The sequence below is a fragment of the Telopea speciosissima genome, chromosome 9 (genome assembly GCF_018873765.1).
Source record: "Telopea speciosissima isolate NSW1024214 ecotype Mountain lineage chromosome 9, Tspe_v1, whole genome shotgun sequence".
Lineage (NCBI taxonomy): Eukaryota > Viridiplantae > Streptophyta > Magnoliopsida > Proteales > Proteaceae > Telopea > Telopea speciosissima.
Window position 1 is genome coordinate 43,055,514 of NC_057924.1, and position 19,017 is coordinate 43,074,530.

Consider the following 19,017-nt stretch of genomic DNA (forward strand, 5'->3'; position numbering starts at 1 on the left):
TCCCAAGTTGCACCTTCCACCATGAAATTGCACGTTTGGTGACGTTCCAGACCCTACCGCTGCGGCCATGGTAGAATTTGTGTGGCATACCCTTGTGAATGGCTCCGTTAACCTTGATATCGATGAAATCTCCGATCTTAAATGTCCTTAGATACGTCATCAATGGAATGTAACCCTTCTTCCGGAAGGGACGAGCGAACAGATCTCTCATTCTTGATTGCATACCATGGCTAGCCAGCATCTTCTCACCCTCCCCTCCCTTTGACTCTCATTCCCACCCAATTCCTTGACCCCAAACCAGATAACTTCTTCAATTTTCACTAAAAATCACCCCACCCATTTGACAAAAAAAAAAACCCACCGTCGATTCCCATAGAAAATGCCCACCACCCCTGTTTTTCCCTCTTAAACTTCGATCAACCCCTTCTAGAGTTCGACCCAGTGAAAAGAAAAAAAAAGGAAAAAGAGCAAAGAGAAGAGAGCGAGAGACAGAACCCAGAGAAAGTGTCACTGCCGATGAGAATCGAGGGTCGAGAGCGTTGTGCGTGTGTCATTGTCGGTGCCGTTTAGAGTCGAGAATCAAGAGTGAGTGACCTTGAGGCTTAACTGCTTGAGGCTTGAGTGCAGATTGCCGACGCTGTTGAGGGCTTGAAATGTTGAGACTTGAGAATCGAGAGTGAAAGAGGGAAGAAGAGAATAGGGTTACTCGATTAGGGTTACACTCCTAGTTTGTTAGGATCATATCACGAGAATAACCTTGTAAAAATACTAATATCACAAAATAACCTTGTAAAAATACTAATAATAAGGGTGATATAATAATATTCATATATTTTTATCAAAAAATATTAAATAATCATAATTTCCAATCGGATAACAAATTATCTGATTATTATCCGACTCCGAATCCGATTAGCTTTCGGACGAATTCAGATATTTTTCGAAAACCAAAATTTCGGATTCAGAACCTCCTAAACGGATTCGAACTCAGATCGGAGTTGGATTATCGGCTATCCATTTACAGCCCTACGTGGGAGTAGATTTCTCTCTTCTTTATTTTATTTTATTTTATTTCATTCTTCACACTTCCCAACTTTGCCATAATCTATTTTTTTGCCATAATCCCTCCTTCCTTGACCCGAATCGATTCGACCCAAGAATTAAATGTTAACCATTTAATTTTTCTGATGCAATGAGTCCAATATCGATTTTTCTTGAAAATCCTCCTCTTTGTCAAATTACGATAATGCCCTTGAGATGACGATTTGCACACATGCGGACCCTTGACCCAGCTGGTAAACATCCAAAATCGACTAAGGGGGCTGATTCTATCACTGATTCATGCTTTTCTCCTTCCAGGTCTGCAATCATAGAAATCACATAACAGTATCAAATCCTTCATAAATATTCAAATAAAAACCATAAATAAATAGTGATTTCTATCTAAGATTACAGCCCAATCAGGCATCCATCCTTTTACATCACTTTTCTTTTCTCTGGCTTATAGCCCATAAATCACCTTTTCGGTATCATAATATTTCTTTTCTTTTCTTTTCATTTTTATTCTTTTCTTTTCTCATTCATATGGTCACTCCCACAGACATCCAACACCTTAACCCCTATTGGCAAGGGTGCGTAGTACGGGTGATGAAACTCTAGCCCAAATGTCTATATGGCATCTTATGAGTCGGGTGGTGTCAACCGTATCCCATTCTACGGGCTACCGCAAGCCTCATTTCCATGTCGGCTACGGCATCTAGTCTAGCAATCACATACAACATTAAATGTCCATTTACAGGATCCAGCAGTCAAACATATCTTTGTTTCAGATTTCAATGTTTATGCAATAAGTAAACAACATGATTTTTTATTATATTATAATTCATTTCAGCATATTAATTATGTTACATTTACATACACGATGACATTCCACTCACCTTGGTCTGGTCCTACAGGTTCAGTTGCTGGTTCAATTCCGGCCGGTGTCTGGCAGTGCACCTTAAGCGTGGGATCAAATCCTAAAGTGATAAATTAGACATGTGTTATTTTAATTATTCAAAACTATTTTGGATAACCTAGTGTTGGTCTAGGCTCACTGGTCTCACTCGGTGTTCAGTATGGTGTCACTTGGAATACTCCGGGTCTTGCACTGGGACTTCGGGTCCATGTCTTGATGCATCATCCGGAGATGTGGATCAGGGTCAGATCTGGTATTTACCAGTGTAATCAATTGTACATAGTCCTAATAGTCTTACAAATCAGTCCTCAGGTCAGCAGTTCAGCTGGACCATCTCTAGCAAGGTTGCCAGGCCCTGTGGGGTCAACTTGGGTACCCAAGGTATGGATACTACCAAATAGATGTGAAGAGGGGTATTTTGGTCATTTAACTCCTCCTCACGCTGTATATGGCCCACTGGTGAAGGCCCACTGAGACAGGACAGGAATACATCCCTTTTTAATTCTCTGGGCGATTCACTGGGTGATAGGGCAATCGCCCAGTGCATCGCCCAGAGCCTGTTTAAGGCATGAACAGGCTCAAATTCTTGGATTTTCCTACATGGACAGTGCCAAGGTCGATCCGAAATGCATGTGGGGTGGTTGTGGACCCTATTAAGAGTGGATCCCAATGGTCCACATGGATCATGGCCTGGATCCACCATTTGGAAGCTAGGAGCTGTCCAGTCAGCTCAGAGAACAACAGCCCAGCTGTGTTCCAGCTCATGGCCACATTTTGGGCTACATGCAAGGACAGATTTATGTATATAATCATGGCAGTAGGTTGTTCCTACATAAATCCAAGCAAGGGCTATCTTGTATGAACAGATCCAAGCCCAGACTGCCTGTTCTGGGTGCAACTGGGCAGTGCAGTCTGGCACAGAGACTGATCTTAGTCTTAGATATAAAATAGTAGGTATAACATATGTAAAATGCTCAGATCTTACAAGCAATAGGTTTGTATGCCAGATCTGAGACAGCACAAGGCAGCCCCCAGGTGTCCTGGGCTGTCCTTAGCTAGTTTTACCTCCATAGAGCAGAGATCCATAGGAGAATAAAGGAAACAACAATATGAGGAGGTATAGATGTATACCTGAGGTGGATGAGTTGCTAGAAACTGAGGCTGGATGTAGTAGTCCAGTGTTCTCTTTCCCCTCTTCTCCTGCTTCTCTTCTTCTTCCTTTCTCTCTCTTTTCCTTCTCTTATCTCTCTTTTCTCTCCTTCCACGATTTGAATAGTGTAGGGATCTAATTTTGGGCTGGGTCTGCCCATTTATAGGCCAGCCCTATTTAAGGCCTGTTTGGTAGGCAGCCCCCCCTCCAGATGCATTTCCCAAACTGATTCTGGGCCATTTTGGCAACTCAGGTGGGGTCCACAAGGGTCCAAGGGTAGGTAATGGTTCCTAAAATCCCCATCTACCCCTAGTGGGTGTCCATGGTTTGTATGGGTGGTCCCCACATGTCTGGAATCCAAAATAACCAATTCAGCCACTCTGGGCGATTCATTGGGTGATAGGTCCAATCGCCTAGTGCATCACCCAAAGAATACAGCAAAGCTATAATTCCTCTGTGCTTGCACAGGGTCTTGGCCTAGGGCTTGGGCCTTACACCAACATCACACCCAGGGTTTAATACACAATTTTACAGGTGTGGGCCCCACACTTATGGATAGGAGAGAGAATACATGGGATTTATGCTCTACATTATGTAGTGTGCAGTGCAATTGCATGGAGCTGCAATCCACCTTTTGGCAGGTATGTAGGAGGTCATCCTCAGTGGTTCAACTACTGGAGTGATGCTCCACAGGGTGTTTGGATGATTGGCTAGAGGTTCCTGTCTATCATTCAAAATTTCCAGCCAGTTAGGGGCAGGCTTGACAGGCCTAATTGTTTAAGCCAAACCTTTTGTTACCTTTCTTTTGTGTTTATAATATTTTTGACGTATGAAGTTCGGTCGGGATAATTGTAAGTATGGATTATAAGGATTGATGATCAAAACTCTATGTGTATATATATATATATATATATATATATATATATATATATATATATATATATATAGATATAATATAGTCCTTTAACGGGCTTCCTTGCATATATTACTTTTACTTTCTTTCGTTGTTTCAATTATTTATGTTGGTATTTGCCTGGATAAGAATGTTGCATTATGATCCCGGTAGTTTTGGGTGCAAGATAGCATCTGCTCATACTCTGGCCTGGACTTGTTGAGCGGGGTATGACAATTTGTGTGCTTTGTTGTGGGTCCCATTGCCCAAACTTAGGGTTTAATGTGATTTAAAAAGGAGTTTGGGGCTACAAGCCAAACAGGCCCTAACGACCACTTAAAATTATAAAAAATACATGAGCTTCCTTTGCTCATTTCATTTCTTACCAACCAAATTCGTGGGAGAGAAAGGAGAAGAGAAGGAATGAAGAGAAAGAATAAGAGAAGAAGAAGAGGTGGGAAGGAAGTGAGCTAGGGTTATGCTATGATCTTCCACATGTATTTCCCTTGTCATGTACGCCATTATACATCTTTCCCTATACCCAAACCCTATGGCATTGACTAACCCATTGGTGAAATTGACCCAAACCCGATTGGTACATGCCTTACCAGAAATCCCCTCATGCTCCCATGCATTTGTGGGTTGATCTTAGTGTAATTAAGACCACCCCATGGCTGTGGACATGCTATCCATCTTCCTATTGAATCCATTTTGGATTTGAAACCTAAACTAGGGTATATACATATGGAATCCAAGTTGTGGCCAACCCCCATGAATTGGGGTGTGCACTTGGCCATTACATGACCAAATAGATGTAATTATGTTGTACCCTAACCCCCTTGAAGCCCCCATGCAAGTTGGACCAAGATTGACCAAAGGCAAGGGAAGCACAGCTTCGGATGCTTGTGCAGTCGATCATGCGGTCGATCAGACTTGCATTTACCGTAGGATTGACATAAGGCTATAAAGTGCTGATATTCTCCCAATTTTTTGATTGGCCCTTGGCCACTTTGATAAACCCTAATTCAGTCATATTCCACACATGAAATAGGTTAGGTACAAGGTCCCGGTGAGGCTGTGTTGGTGATATACATTCGAGTACATCAAAGCACCTATGTGCCCAAGGTGAGTGGGTTGGATCTTCGATTTAATTTATGAGTGTTTGGTCCTGAGATGCGTATTGACATGCATTGTATAATCATTGAATCATTTGTGATTGGTTGCGCTTGAGGTATATTTAATGTTCATAATCCTCTCAATGATTGATAGTCTAGGATAGTGTTGAGTTATGTAACCCGATATGGGTACTTTTAGTCTTTTTCCTTATTTATTCCCTGTTATGAGCATAGTCAGCTATACAGGGATAGTATTTAAATTTGCCTTATTATTGAATGATATATATGAAGGGGCTGAGTAAACAAACAACTCACTCAAGCCATTGTCCTATTTTCAACTCTAAATTATTCTCTCATCTTCTAACATGGTATTAGAGAAAAACTAATCCACCTTTAGAACAACCATCACCACCATCGTTTCTCTCTCTCTCTCTCTCTCTAACCACACCTCTCTTCACCTTCAATCTACTTAGCACGGGTGTCACACCCCAAACCACCCCCTGGGAGGATTAGGTAAGTGACCCAAATTGCGTAACGTCAATCCGCCAAATCCCACGGATCTAGAAGCAGTTATTACATTCACGGTTCCACATTCATCACATTACTACAGGTAAGATCAGAGTGCTACAGATAAACTACAATTACAATAACAAAGAGAAAGAGTAACGATACGGAAAATGATAATAATATATACATACATATGATTGTTCTGATACATTCCCCAACTACCCACAAACTGAAAAGTAAAGCTGACAAGAAACAAAATCAAAGAAAATACATACATATATATACAGGGTGAGCTGACTCAACCCAAAAAAGAAAGTAAGAAAAATTACAGCTAAACCACATGCAAGACGGGGATAAACTCCTAAGGTCAACCTGACCAGCCCTCTATGATTAACCTGTAGGGCAATCCATCACATTTCTCTTTTCTTTTCTTTATTGGCTTATAGCCCATAATCACCATTCCAGTACAAACACATTTCTTTCTTTTCTCATATACACATATGGTCACCCTCACAGGCATCCAACTCCTTAACCCTTGTTGGCAAGGGTGCGTAGCACAGGTAATGAAACTCTAACCCCATGTCTATATGGCATCGTATGAGTCGGGTGGTGTCAACCGTGATAAGGCATTAATTACTCCACTAATCAGAAGCTGACACATGGCAGAGTTGAGGATAGTTTGTTGAGCAAACCGACCCATGCTAGGTCGAGCCTAGCCGACCCCTGACAAATCAGACATTCAGACTTCCGTGTACCGAGCACATGCTCCATGGAGCACTGCCCTCAGGGCTGACCTCACACCAGTAGGCCGAGGTTGGGGCCTAGCATTAAGGCGGTGGCTACTAGTGGGGCCGACCACCCAGGCCGACCACAGCAGCCGACCACCCAGGCTGACCACAGCAGCCGACCACCTAGGCTGACCAAAGGGGCCGACCATAGAGGCCGACCACAGGGGCCGACCACCGAGGCCGAACCCTCCACAAAAGCCATCGTAACGGCTCACCGGGAATCGTAGAGCCACGTCAGCACAATCCGAGAATCACGGGATAGGGATTGAGCCACAATCCTATCGCGATACGAAATCACACTTAGATATGGACTCTTACCTTAATGGGAGTTCGACCCCCAAAATGACTCCCCACTCCGCGCAATGGGGTAGAGCCTTCCAAGAGAAGAACTCCTACCATACTAGGACTCCTCCAACCTCCTCATCTCCCTCTATAAATACTCAGGTATGGAGCACCATTAATCATCTCACTTTTACTATCTGTTACGCTGTTGCACTGAAGGCTTGACTTGAGGGTCAGAGATTCCTAGGCCGGAGCCACATCGGCTCTCTTGCGCTCACTCATCTTTTTACAGGCTCATCTGTGGGTGAACTGGGTGACGAAGGTTTTCACATGCAATAGATTTGGCACCGTGTGTGGCAACGACGTCAGCAAGCCATCGTCGTTTCTACCAACTTCAAGAGAAGGAACAATGGTGGATACAAGATCAGGGCAGCATGGCTCAACTTCCCGGGGAGATGAGATACAGTCGGTTGGGCAGGCGAGGCGATCACCGCCCCCTGAAGCATCGCAGCAAGGCGTGACAGGAAGACCCCCTAGGGCAGGGGGTGTGTTTCCAAGCACGAGCGCTGCGGCCAATCCAATTCCCATGACTGAGGGTAGGAATGGTGGAAGTGTGCTGGACACCGCAGCGGCTGACCGGACACAGGTCAAGCCAAACTTAAATCGGCTGAACCTACCACCGCTGCCACCGCCATTACCAGGGAATTTGGATCCTGAAGCCCCGGAGAATAACTTGCAAGTTATGGATTTACAGCTGCAGATGCTCCACACCAATGAGACGCTGCGTGCTTTCATGACCCAGATGGCTCGGGGTGGGCTGATGGGTCAACCATTGGTCATGCCCCCTCCAGCCCTGGGGCGCATAAAGGAAGACCCGTGTAGGCAGGTTGACCGGCATTGGGTCGAGCCGAGCCTGGCCGCATCATCACACCCGTCTCATAAGAAGGCTCCTCCTCCACACCCTAGTAGGGGTGCTCAACGGGATGAGCAAGAACATCACCGGAGCCCGGGGGCAGGATGAGAAATTGAGCCGACGGCGTCGGCCTTGAGAAGATCAGTATTCTTCGGTCGGCTCAGAGAGGACGGACAAGCCGGAGAAAACTGGGAGCGAGGAGAACAACTCCGTGATAGACAAGACGCGAGGAATGGGGAAAGATCTCATTGTAGACCTAGGCACCGAAGCCCGCCTCTCCAAGAAGAGCAACAGAGAAGCCCCCATGGGTCAAACTTCCAAGGGGAAGGAAGAGCCGGAAGGGGTGGGGCTAACCGAGCCAAGCATAATGGCCGACCTCAATAGGACGATCGAGCGAGTTGATCCCAAGCTGAAGGATAAAATGGCCGACCTCGGCCCAATGAACGGGATAATTTGCACCAGGTGGACGAGCCGAATGGCCGGGCACCTGAAATCGAGCTGGAAAAGAGGCTATAAGATTTGGCCGAGCAGGTTGAGGGATTCAAGAAACAGGTAACCTCGGATGCCTATTCATTGGTCGGACGACACCCTTATCCTCCCGAGATCATGACCGCGCCACTATCGACCGGGTTCAAGCCACCTCCTTTCAATCGGTATGACTGGATGACCGACCCGATGGATCATATCAACTACTTCAATACGATGATGACCATATACGGGGGAATCGAGATTGTCTCTTGTCGGGCTTTCCCCGCATCTCTCAAGGACGCGATGACCTCATGGTTCTCCTGGTTGCCACTGAACTCCATAACAGGCTTTGCCCAGCTTTGTCGAGCCTTTGCCACGCTCTTCCAGAGTAGCATGAAACATAAGAAGACGACGGTCAACCTCCTCAACGTGAAGCAACTACCTGATGAGTCGATCCAAGCGTTCGCCTCACGTTTCAACAAAGAATCCTTAGACATCAAGGATTTGGATGAGGCCACGACCCATACTGCAATGAGCAACAGGCTCGTCGACATGGACCTCATCAAGGACTTGGCCCAGAAGCTGACCAAAAACCTGGCCGAGCTCTTGGAGAGGTGCAATGAGTTTATAAATATGGCGGAGGTGCTCCAAGCTCGAAGGGGGAACGAAGGCCGAGCAGAGAAGAAAAGGCCCACAACCAATGATTGTAAGGAGGAAAAGCAGCCCAGGGCTGATAATCGAGCTGAGAGATCGGACCGAGCTCGAAGCCCCGACTACACCCCACTGAATACCTCGCATAAGGAGATTTTGATGCAAATATAGGACGATGGGTACATTCGTCGACCCAGGCCGATGCAAGCAGGGTCATCTCAAAATCCCAACAAGTATTGTCAATTCCACAAGGACACCAGTCACGACTCCGAGGATTGTTATCAGCTGAAAAGAGAAATTGAAGAGCTGATAAAGGTGGGGCACCTGACGTGATATGTCAAAGAAGGTCGAGAAGAACGTGGGGGTCGGTGACCTGAAGATCACAATCAAAGGAGAGCCGAGCCGAGGCTCAAAAATAGGCGGGCCAAGCGTGATGAAGATAAAGCCCAAACTGAGATGAAAGATGATGGGTCCAGGCCTAGCAATGACAAAGGAGCTCCCATAGACACCATCCTTGGAGGTCCCGGATAAGAATCCACACGGAAGGCCAAGGCGAGTGCTCGGTTCGTAGGGGTAGCCAAGATGCCAGGCAAAAGGCTGAAGTCTGAGGGGATGATCTCCTTCACCGAGGCCAACCTAGAAGGTATAAGTTTACCTCACGATGATGCTTTGGTAGTGCGGGTGGAAATTGCAAAGAGACCCGTTCATCGCGTATTGGTCAACACGGGCGCTTCCGTGGACCTTATGTCGCTAGATGCGTATTGACAATTTGGCTTCGGCGATGAAGCGCTCAAGCCGGAGGGCACCTCACTTCACGGGTTCTCTGGAGCCGCTGCCACCATCAAGGGCTCAATCGACCTACTGGTCACATTCGGACAAGCTCCATGTTAAGCGATGATCCAAGTCAAATTCATGGTAGTGCGGTCGATGGTGGCCTTTAATGCCATACTCGGCCGCCCATCATTGATCACTCGCCAAGCCATCATCTCGTTGACACACTTGAAGATGAAGTTCCTTATAGAGAACAACATTGGAGAAATCCAAGGTGATCAAAAGAAAGCTCAGGAGTGTTACGCCACATTCGTCAAGAAAAATAAAGGCAACGTCTGAGGAATGGCGATGTGCGTCGAATACCTCCCTGAAGACCAGCGGGATGAGCTCATGGAATGGCACGATAGACCTGTAAAAGACCTCATCCCATTCTCCCTCAGCGATGAAGATCCGATAAAGATAGTATAACTCGGCTCATTGTTGAGTGAAGAACAAAGGAAGAACCAAATGAAACTGAACCCCGCTAAGTGTGCATTTGGCGTGACCTCGGGAGAGTTCCTCGGCTTCATGGTCTCCGTTAGAGGCATCGAAGCCAATTCGGTGAAAATCAAGGCCATCCAAGAGATGAGCCCTCCAAGGACGATCCGAGAAGTATAAAGGCTAAACAGGCAGCTGGCGGCGTTGGCACGATTCATGTCGAGGTCGGGGTACAAGTGCCTGCCATTCTTCAAGGCCCTCAAGAACAGTCGAAACCCGAAGAACTTCATATGGTCGGACGAATGTCAACAAGCTTTTGAAGAGCTGAAGAAATACTTGGAGAACTCGCCTCTTCTCAGTCGACCCGAGACAAAAGAAGAGCTTCAAGTTTACTTAGCCACTACCCTGGTGGCGGTCAGCGCGGTGTTAGTTAGGGAAGAAGGCCGAGCTCAGAAGCCCATATACTACATCAGCTATGTTCTTGTCGACACCGAGATGAGATACTCCAAGTTCGAGAAGGTAGCATTCGTTCTTGTCATGACCGCGAGAAAGCTAAGGCCATACTTTCAAGCTCATCCAATCACGGTGCTGATCGACCAGCCTCTCAAGAAGATATTGCACAAGCCTGACATGTCAGGTCGGCTGATCACCTGGGCGGTAGAGCTGAGTTAGTATGATATAAGCTATCGCCCGAGGACCACGATAAAAGGGCAAGCACTTGCCGACTTCGTCACCGAGTGCACAATGCCCGACCACGAGATCGAAGAAGAGAAGGCATCGAACGAAGCCAATGCGAAAGCTAAGGCCGACCCTACCTGGACCATAAACATTGACGGCTCGAGCAACCCTGAAGGTTCAAGTTCCCAGCCTCGAACAATGAGGCCGAGTATGAGGCCCTCCTGGCCAGACTCAGAGTCAGCAAAGCTATAGGCGTCAAGCAATTGAGGATACAAGGAGACTCACAACTTGTGGTCAACCAGGTCAACGGAGACTATGAGGCGAAAGATGAAAGAATGATAGCCTACTTGAGCCGAGCATGGGAGTTGATTTCCAAGCACGAGCACTTTGAGATGACCAGAGTACCAAGGAAAGAGAACGTCGTGGCCGACACCCTGTCTAGGTTGGCCGACACCGACCTCCCAAATCTGAGCCGATCAATGTACATTAAGATTTTAGAGAAGCCCTCCTTGCAAGAAGAAAGCGTCAAACACATCGAGGAGGATGGGCCAACCTGGATGGACCCCATTGTAAACTACTTGGAGAATGACCAGCTCCCGGAGAATCGGGAAGAAGCAAGAATAGTCAAAATTCGAGCTACCAAGTACACCATGTCGACGGATTGCTCTATAAAAAAGCCATCTCAGCACCCCTTCTCTGATGCCTCGAACCAAAGGGAGACGAATATGCCTTGGCTGAGGTACATGAAGGAATATGTGGGAGCCACATGGGCGGCCGAGCCCTAGCATATAAGATACTTCGACAAGGGTTCTACTGGCTGAGAATGCAAGAAGAGGCCATAAAGTATGTGAAGACGTGAGAGAAGTGTCAGCTCTTCGCACTAGTGCCAAGCCGACCTGCAACAAAGCTGACCTCTATGCTGAGTCTGATTCCTTTCGCTATGTGGGGGATGGATATACTTGGAGACTTCACCTTGACTTTCAGAAATAAAAAATACGTGGTCGTTGCCATCGACTACTTCACTAAGTGGGTTGAGGGCAAGCCCCTATACAGCATCATCGAGAAGAGTATGGAAAAATTCTTCCGAGACAAGGTGATCTATAGGTTCGGACTACCCAAAGTGCTCATCACTGACAACGGTGCGCAGTTCGACAATCCGAGCTTCCGAGAGTTCTGCAAGCACTTCTACATCAATTTTTTCCCGGTCTCAATAGCTCATCCACAAGCTAATGGGCAAGTGGAGGTGTCGAACCGAACACTACTTGCAGGGATCAAAAGAAGATTGGATGCAGCCAAAGGAAGATGGGTGGAAGAGCTGCCGAACGTCCTATGGGCATATCGGACAACCATGAGAACACCGACTGGGGAGAGTCCTTTTCGGCTAGCATATGGAACCGAATCCCTCATTCCCGTCGAGGTTAAAGCGTCATCATACTAAGTGCTCAACTTTGATGAGAAGACCTACGAGGATGGGCTTAGAGCGAACCTCGACTTTCTCGACGAAGTCTGAGAGAACGCCTTACTTTGAAACACAGCTTACAAACAGAAGACGACAAAGTACCACGACTCGAGGGTGAAGGAGCGACATTTTTGCTAAGGAGATCTCGTCCTCAGAAAGCTTAGTGCATCCCAACCAAAACAACAAGGAAAGTTAGCACCAAATTGGGAGGGACCATACATAGTCTCCAAGCAAATTCGCCCAGGGACGTATCGCTTACAGACTCTGGGGGGCAAGAAGGTACCGAAGCCTTGGAACTCAAAAAATTTGAAGAAATTCTTTCAGTAATTCCCTCAAGTATTCTGCTCGGCACGGTTTATGGCTAGCATATTTGTACTAGGCTTCGGCCTCAACGTTCATGATTCAATAAAATAAAGTCTTTCTCCACTACTTAGTGTACTTTCAAACTCCAAGCATGCCGAGTCGTAAGACCAATCCTCATAGACCTGGCTGACATCAAAGACCAACCCTAATAGGTCCGCAACCAAGTCATAAGACCGGTCCTCATAGACCTGGCTGACGTCAAAGACTGACCCTAACAGGTCGGCAACCAAGTCATAAGACCGGTCCCTATAGACCTGGCTGACGTCAAAGACCGACCCTTATAGGTCAGCAACAAAGTCATAAGACCGGTCCTCATAGACCTGGTTGACGTCAAAGATCGACCCGCATAGGTTGGCAACAAAGTCATAAGACCAGTCCTCACAGACCTGGCTGACGTCAAAGACCGACACTCATAGGTCGGTAACCACGTTACAAGACCGACCCTCATAGGTCCGCTACTAAGTCAGAAGACCGACCCTCATAGGCCGACAGGCCCACAAGCATAAACTCTTACCATGACCGAGCTAATCAAAATAAAAACTAAACAAATTTTGCTAAGGCATTGTGCTCGGCCATGGAGTCAGTTCGGCTGCACGGCCACGCATGTGGTAATCAAGCCGAGCTGATCGCTGGAGGCAGCAAATTAACTAAAGACTATAAAGACGAACGAAACAACGCATGCAATGAAAGAAAGGCCAACAATGACTGAGCTAAAAAACTTAGAGAAATTCGGAGGAAAAAAACATTTCTTTCATTAGTAGCCGATGGCTCAGCACGGTTACAAAAGTGGGCAGCTCGGCCCATTACCAAAAAAAGAAAGAGGAAAAGAAGGTTGATCAAAACCCCGAACAGGGGGGTATGTACATCAAAAGAGGAAAAAGGGGGGCCTAAAGCTCGGTAGTATTGAGGGGGTCCTCGGTGGCAACCTCCTTATCGGAGACGTCCTTAGCGGCGTCCTCGGCGAATGGGTAGACCTCATCCTGTGGAGCAGTCTCGGTCAGGCCGGCCTGGTCAACCTCCACCCCAACATCGTTGCCCAACTCCTCGACCATGGTGGTCACGTCGTCGTCGAATTGAGAAAGATTGAGGGAGGGGTAGGCGGCCTTTATCTCCTTCAGGAGGTCGGCTCAGCCCGCGTCGTAGCCCTCGTCGTATGACGACTTCCTTATCTCATAGCACACTTAAGCATATTCCTCCGACATGAGGTAGTCGATAACCGCCTCAGCTCAAGCCCATGCCAGGTCGTCCTTGGCCTTCTTCTTGACTTGGTCAAGCTGAGCCTTCAAGGCCTCGACCTCTTCCCCCTGCTTTGCTGCCGCCTCCTCCAAGCTCTTGACCATGGCCTCGGCTTTGTCGAACTTTACGGCGGTCTCTTGACTTGCCAGGATGGCCTTATGCGTGTCTCCGTTGGCTTTCTTGACCTGAGCCTCGAGAGAGGAGTTCACGGTTAGAAGCCATTCAAATCGAAGGAGGGTCTCCACGGCCTTGGAAAACCCCTGAAAAAGACAATCGAACATTAGCAAAGCTGAGCACAACAGGTCAGACCACTCAATAAAAGCCGAACAGAAAGCTCACCATATTAAAGTCTTGGAACAGGGATGAGAGGAGCTCGGGGTCGGTCAACTTCTCGAGCATTTCCCTGTCTCGAGGAAGCCAACTTGCGTCGAGCCATTCCTTTGCATGTACGGCCGACGTTAGGGCCGAGTCCCCAGGGAAGAGGTGCCAATTCAGCCTCAGCGGGACATTATTGACCGAGGCCCTCCCTAGGACATACCGGGAGACATTGGTCGGCGAGGCCATGGGCGGAGGACCACCACCCATCAGATTGACCGAGAGCTTCTGGCGTTTGATGTCCCTCGGTGGGCTCAGCTCATCCTTTCGACCCTTCCCTCTTCGAGAGGGGCTCAGCGGGGCTTTGCTCTTCTCGGCCTCGAGGCCGACCACCATGTCAGTTGGGCTCGGCAGCACAGCCTTGCCCTTCAATGTCTTAGAAGTCTCACCTTGAGACTTCTTCTCGGCATTTTTTTTCTTCCTCTCCGCAATGGTCTCGGCCCTGAGCCGAGCCGTGTCCATAGGAGGAATGTGGCCGACCACTATAAGAAAGACAGCACGTTAGAAACTTTCCAAAAGGAGAAAAGACCAAGTAAATGGGTCAGCTTCGATGCCCCAACCGACCCCCGCAGACTGAAAACAGCTCAGCTCAGACTCCTACCAGGGGTCATATGCCACCTTTGAAGGAACCCCTCGTCCTGGAGCAGGAGGACATCGAAGGGCTGATGCTAGCGGATCAGGTCGAGCGAGGTCAGCTCGTTCTTGGTCAGGGGTAAGGTCCTGTTAACGTAACCTAAGTGGATCTCCTTCCACTCGGCCCGAAAGGGGTAGTTCGGGATGGAAGAAAAGAAGAACCGAGGCTTCCAGTTATTATTTGAGGATGGCGTCCTGACCAAAAACTTATGGCTGCTCAGGGCCACGCTCTTCCCAGTGAGGCGGGTGAAATAATACCAACCCTTCTCCGGTGACTTCTTCAGGAAATAGAGCCAAGAAAAAAGAGCCACGCTCGTAGCTCGGCCCATCTCACAGAAAAGGACGTGGAAGCCGTACATAGACAGCCATGAGTTTGGCACCAGCTGACCTGGAGACAGGTGGAAATGGTCCAAGATCTGATCCACTAGGTCAAGCATGGGAAGCCTAAAGGCAAACCTGAAAGGCATCTCGTACAAGGCTACCTTGCCAGGCCGGATGTAGCAAGCCATCTCCTCAGGGTTAGGAACTCAGAGCTGGACGTCCTCGAGGATAGCATAAGTCGCCCTGAGGCGTTGGAGGTCGGCATCAGTGACTATGCTCTGGATGGTGCCGACACACCCCTCTTTAGGCTCGGGAACGTCAGCGGACAAGCTGACCGAGCTGACCCCACCTCGGGAAGAACTCTCCTCACCCGCCTCCTCGTCATCTGTTGAAGATGATCCCGAGCCCTCGGCTCGATCTTCAGGAATTGGCTGGGCCTCAAGGCCAGAGTCCATGGGCAGGGGAAGCTTAGTGACGTCGGCTTGACGTGGCTTCGCTATGACGGGCTCGTCCGAGGCCGAGCCCAATAGGCCTATTATGGGGGAGCGAGCAGGGAGCTCTCGGCTCAAACTCGCACCCTCAGCAGCCCCAGCGAACACCTCGCTCGCGTGACTACTACCAACTGACATAATGGGCAGAGGGGACTTACTAGTTGAAGAAGCTACGGAGACGAGCTGAGCACGAACTAGAAAGCTGAGAGCGCCGAGCACTGAATAAGCTGAAGAATCCGAGCTAGCTGAGCAGTCAAAAACTTGAAATAGTGAAGAATGAATGAGGAATTGTCACCTACTTATAGCCTCTGAGCGGAGAAGATCCAACAGCCGAGAAGTACTCAACAAGATCTAACAGCCCAGATCAAAAGATGATTCGAATTCTTGAGCTGGCCATAATGACTCCGGATGATGTGGCACTGACACCCCAATTGTCAGACCAAACAACGTCCAATCACCGATGAAGCAAGCTCGGCTTGGCCGCAATGAGGGACAGCCGAGCAGACCGAGATACTTCACTCATCAATGTCGTGCCGACCCCTGATGAGTGGGGGGCCTGTGATAAGGTATAAATCACTCCACCAATCAGAAGATGATACATGGCAGAGCCGAGGACAGTTCATCGAGCAAAACGACCCATGCGAGGTCGAGCCGAGCTGACCCCTGACAAATCGAACATTCAAACTTCCGTGTACAGAGCACCCGCACCACGGAGCACCGCCCTCAGGGTTGACCTCACACCACCAGGGCGAGGTTGGGTCCAAGCATTAAGGCCACGGCTACCAGTGGGGCCAACCACCCAGGCAGACCACAGGAGCCAACCACAGGGGCTGAGCACCCAGGCCGACCATAGGGGCTGACCACAGAGGCCAACCATGGGGGCCGACCACACGGGCCGACCACCGAGGCCGAATCCTCCATAAAAGCCATCGTAACTATTCATCAGGAATCGCAGAGCCACGTCAGCACAATCCAAGAATCACGGGATAGGGATTGAGCCACAATCTTATTGCGATACGGAATCACACTTAGATATGGACTATTACCTTAACGGGAGTCCGACCCCGAAAATGACTCTCCACTCCGCGCAACGGGGTAGAGCCTTCCAAGAGAAGAACTCCTACCATAGTAGGACTCCTCCAACTGCCTCATCTCCCTCTATAAATACTCAGGTATGGAGCACCATTAATCATCTCACTTTTACTAGCTGTAACGCTGTTGCACTGGAGACCTGACTTGAGCGTTGGAGATTTCTAGGCCGGAGCCACACCGGCTCTCTTGCGCTCACTCATCTTTTTGCAGGCTCATCCATGGGTGAACCAGGCGACGAAGGTTTTCACATGCAACAAACTGCATCCCATTCTACGGGCTACCACAGGCCTCATTTCCAAGCCGACTACGACATCTAGTCTAACATTCACATTCTTTAGATAAAATTCATAGTGTTGATCAATAGACAGTCAATGTGTAATAATTTGAGCAATTGAACAAAATTAGATAACACAAAATTTATAATTTAAAATTCTTAACTGCCGGCATAGTATCACAGTTACACAGACACATATGATAATACTTTCACTAACCTGGGTCTGGTTCTAGGAACTCGGTTGCAATTTCAGTTCCAACAGCACTCTGGTTGTAGGCCTCGAGCGCGGGATCAAATCCTAGATATAAATCAGAAATTGTTATTTTAATATTCCAATCTAACTTTGGTGATCCTAGGGTTAACCTAAGCTCACTGGGTTGACTCGGTGTTTAGTTAGTCTTCACTTGGAATTCTCTGGGCCTTACACTGGGCCTTAGGTCTATGTCTCGGTGCATCATCCAGAGATGGTGGTCTAGGGGTAAAAAGGTCATTCTCAGTGTTACTACTTGACCCTAGGTTATAATAAGCTTACAGTGTTGTCCTCAACTTTACAGTGCTGCAGGAATAAGCAGAGGCAGGGTTTCCAAGTCCTACGGGGCCCACTTAGGTTCCCAAGCATTCCCCCATATGGACAGATGTGGAGAGGGGCTTTTAGGTCATTTTCCACCCTCCCACATAGTACCATGGCCATTGGATGAGGTTCCCTAAGCCAGATCAGCAATTCTGCCAACTTCCATTCACTGGGCGATGTCTCTGGGCATTGGGTGCATCGCCCAAAGTCTTCAAATAGACATCTAGCTGAGATTCCTAGGTTGCTGATTATGGGCAGTGGCCAAATCATCTCTCCATGCATGTTAGGGTGCTAGGTAACCCTTGGGGTGATCTTCATCATGCTCCACGTGGATTTTCCACTGGGCCCACCACTTGGCTGCCAGAGGCTGCCCAGACAGGCCAATGAATAGTGTCATAGGGTTTTTTTCACAGCAGCAGATCTGGATTTTGGTCTCATGCAAGGCTGGAAATAGATGTAAAATGGTGTTCTAGGGCTGCTTCCACCTAGGGCTTGGTCCCATGTAGCCAGGGCTTGCATCCAGGGCTCCAATCAGCCAAACAACTAAGCATTTGGCAGTGCAGCTGTGCACAACCAGATTTTGGCTTCAAGAACAGCATATCAGACTTATAAAATTAACTAAACATCTCAGATCTCCCATGCTCTATGCTTGCATGGCAGATCTGGTGCAGTTCTAGGCAGTTCCCAGCTATTCTGGGCTGCCAGAGAGTAGAGAAATCAATAACAGTAGAGATTTCAAAGAGGCAACAGGTATTTCATTGGGTTCTATACCTGCATAGGTGTGGAGCTACACGAAAATCCAGGCCTTGGATGGGGCTGCACCTCCCTTCCTTCTTCTTCTCTTCTTTCTCTCTTCTTTCTCTTCTTTTCTCTCCCACGATATGAGGAGTACTAAAGGCTCAAAATGAGCCTAAGGCTCATCTATTTATAGGCCTAGCCCCCATTAGGGTCTGTTTGGCTGCTAAGGCCCCTTTTGAAAATGAGTTTTTAAACTAATTCTTAGTGATTTTGGGCACACTGGTGGGGTCCATAGTGAGCTAAGGGTATGAGGTGGTCCCTCAGACTCCCCTCTATCTATGGAGGGTGCCCATGTCCATTATGGGTTGTCCCGATAATTAAAAACCAATTTAATATGCTGTTTTGCACACTAGGCGATGTCTTTGGGCGTTGCCTGCATTGCCCAGTGCATCGACCAGTGATCCTAGCAAGGCTAAAACTCAATAGGTCTTACACAGGGGTTTGACTCTTGGTCAAGACATTGTCCCCTCATGCCATTTAGAGGTTTTTTACACACTTTTCCAGAGGTGGGTCCCATAGTTATGGAGAGGCGAGAGATTACCTAGAGTCCAGGCCATACATAATGCTGTGAGCTGTGCAGTCGGAAAGGTCTGTGATCCATCTACTGACAGGCATGTAGGATGATCCACACAGGGTTTCTTCATCAATCCAAATCACTGGAGTAATACTCCACAGTGTTCTTGGTTGCCTGATCAGGGGTTCCTATTCTTCAGTCAAGATTCTAATCAGTCAGGGGCAGGGTTTCACATTTCTCC

The 19,017-nt window shown here is 48.0% G+C and overlaps 1 long non-coding RNA gene across 1 annotated transcript; it reads right to left on the minus strand.

The window, feature by feature from the left end:
- Positions 1 to 18: 18 nt before the first annotated feature.
- Positions 19 to 18,099, minus strand: LOC122640735. The gene is made up of 3 exons (XR_006329735.1): positions 18,089 to 18,099; positions 15,372 to 15,375; positions 19 to 212 (listed from the first exon to the last, which is right to left on the minus strand). It is a non-coding gene; the product is annotated as an uncharacterized LOC122640735 (long non-coding RNA).
- Between the last annotated feature and the right edge of the window lie 918 nt (positions 18,100 to 19,017).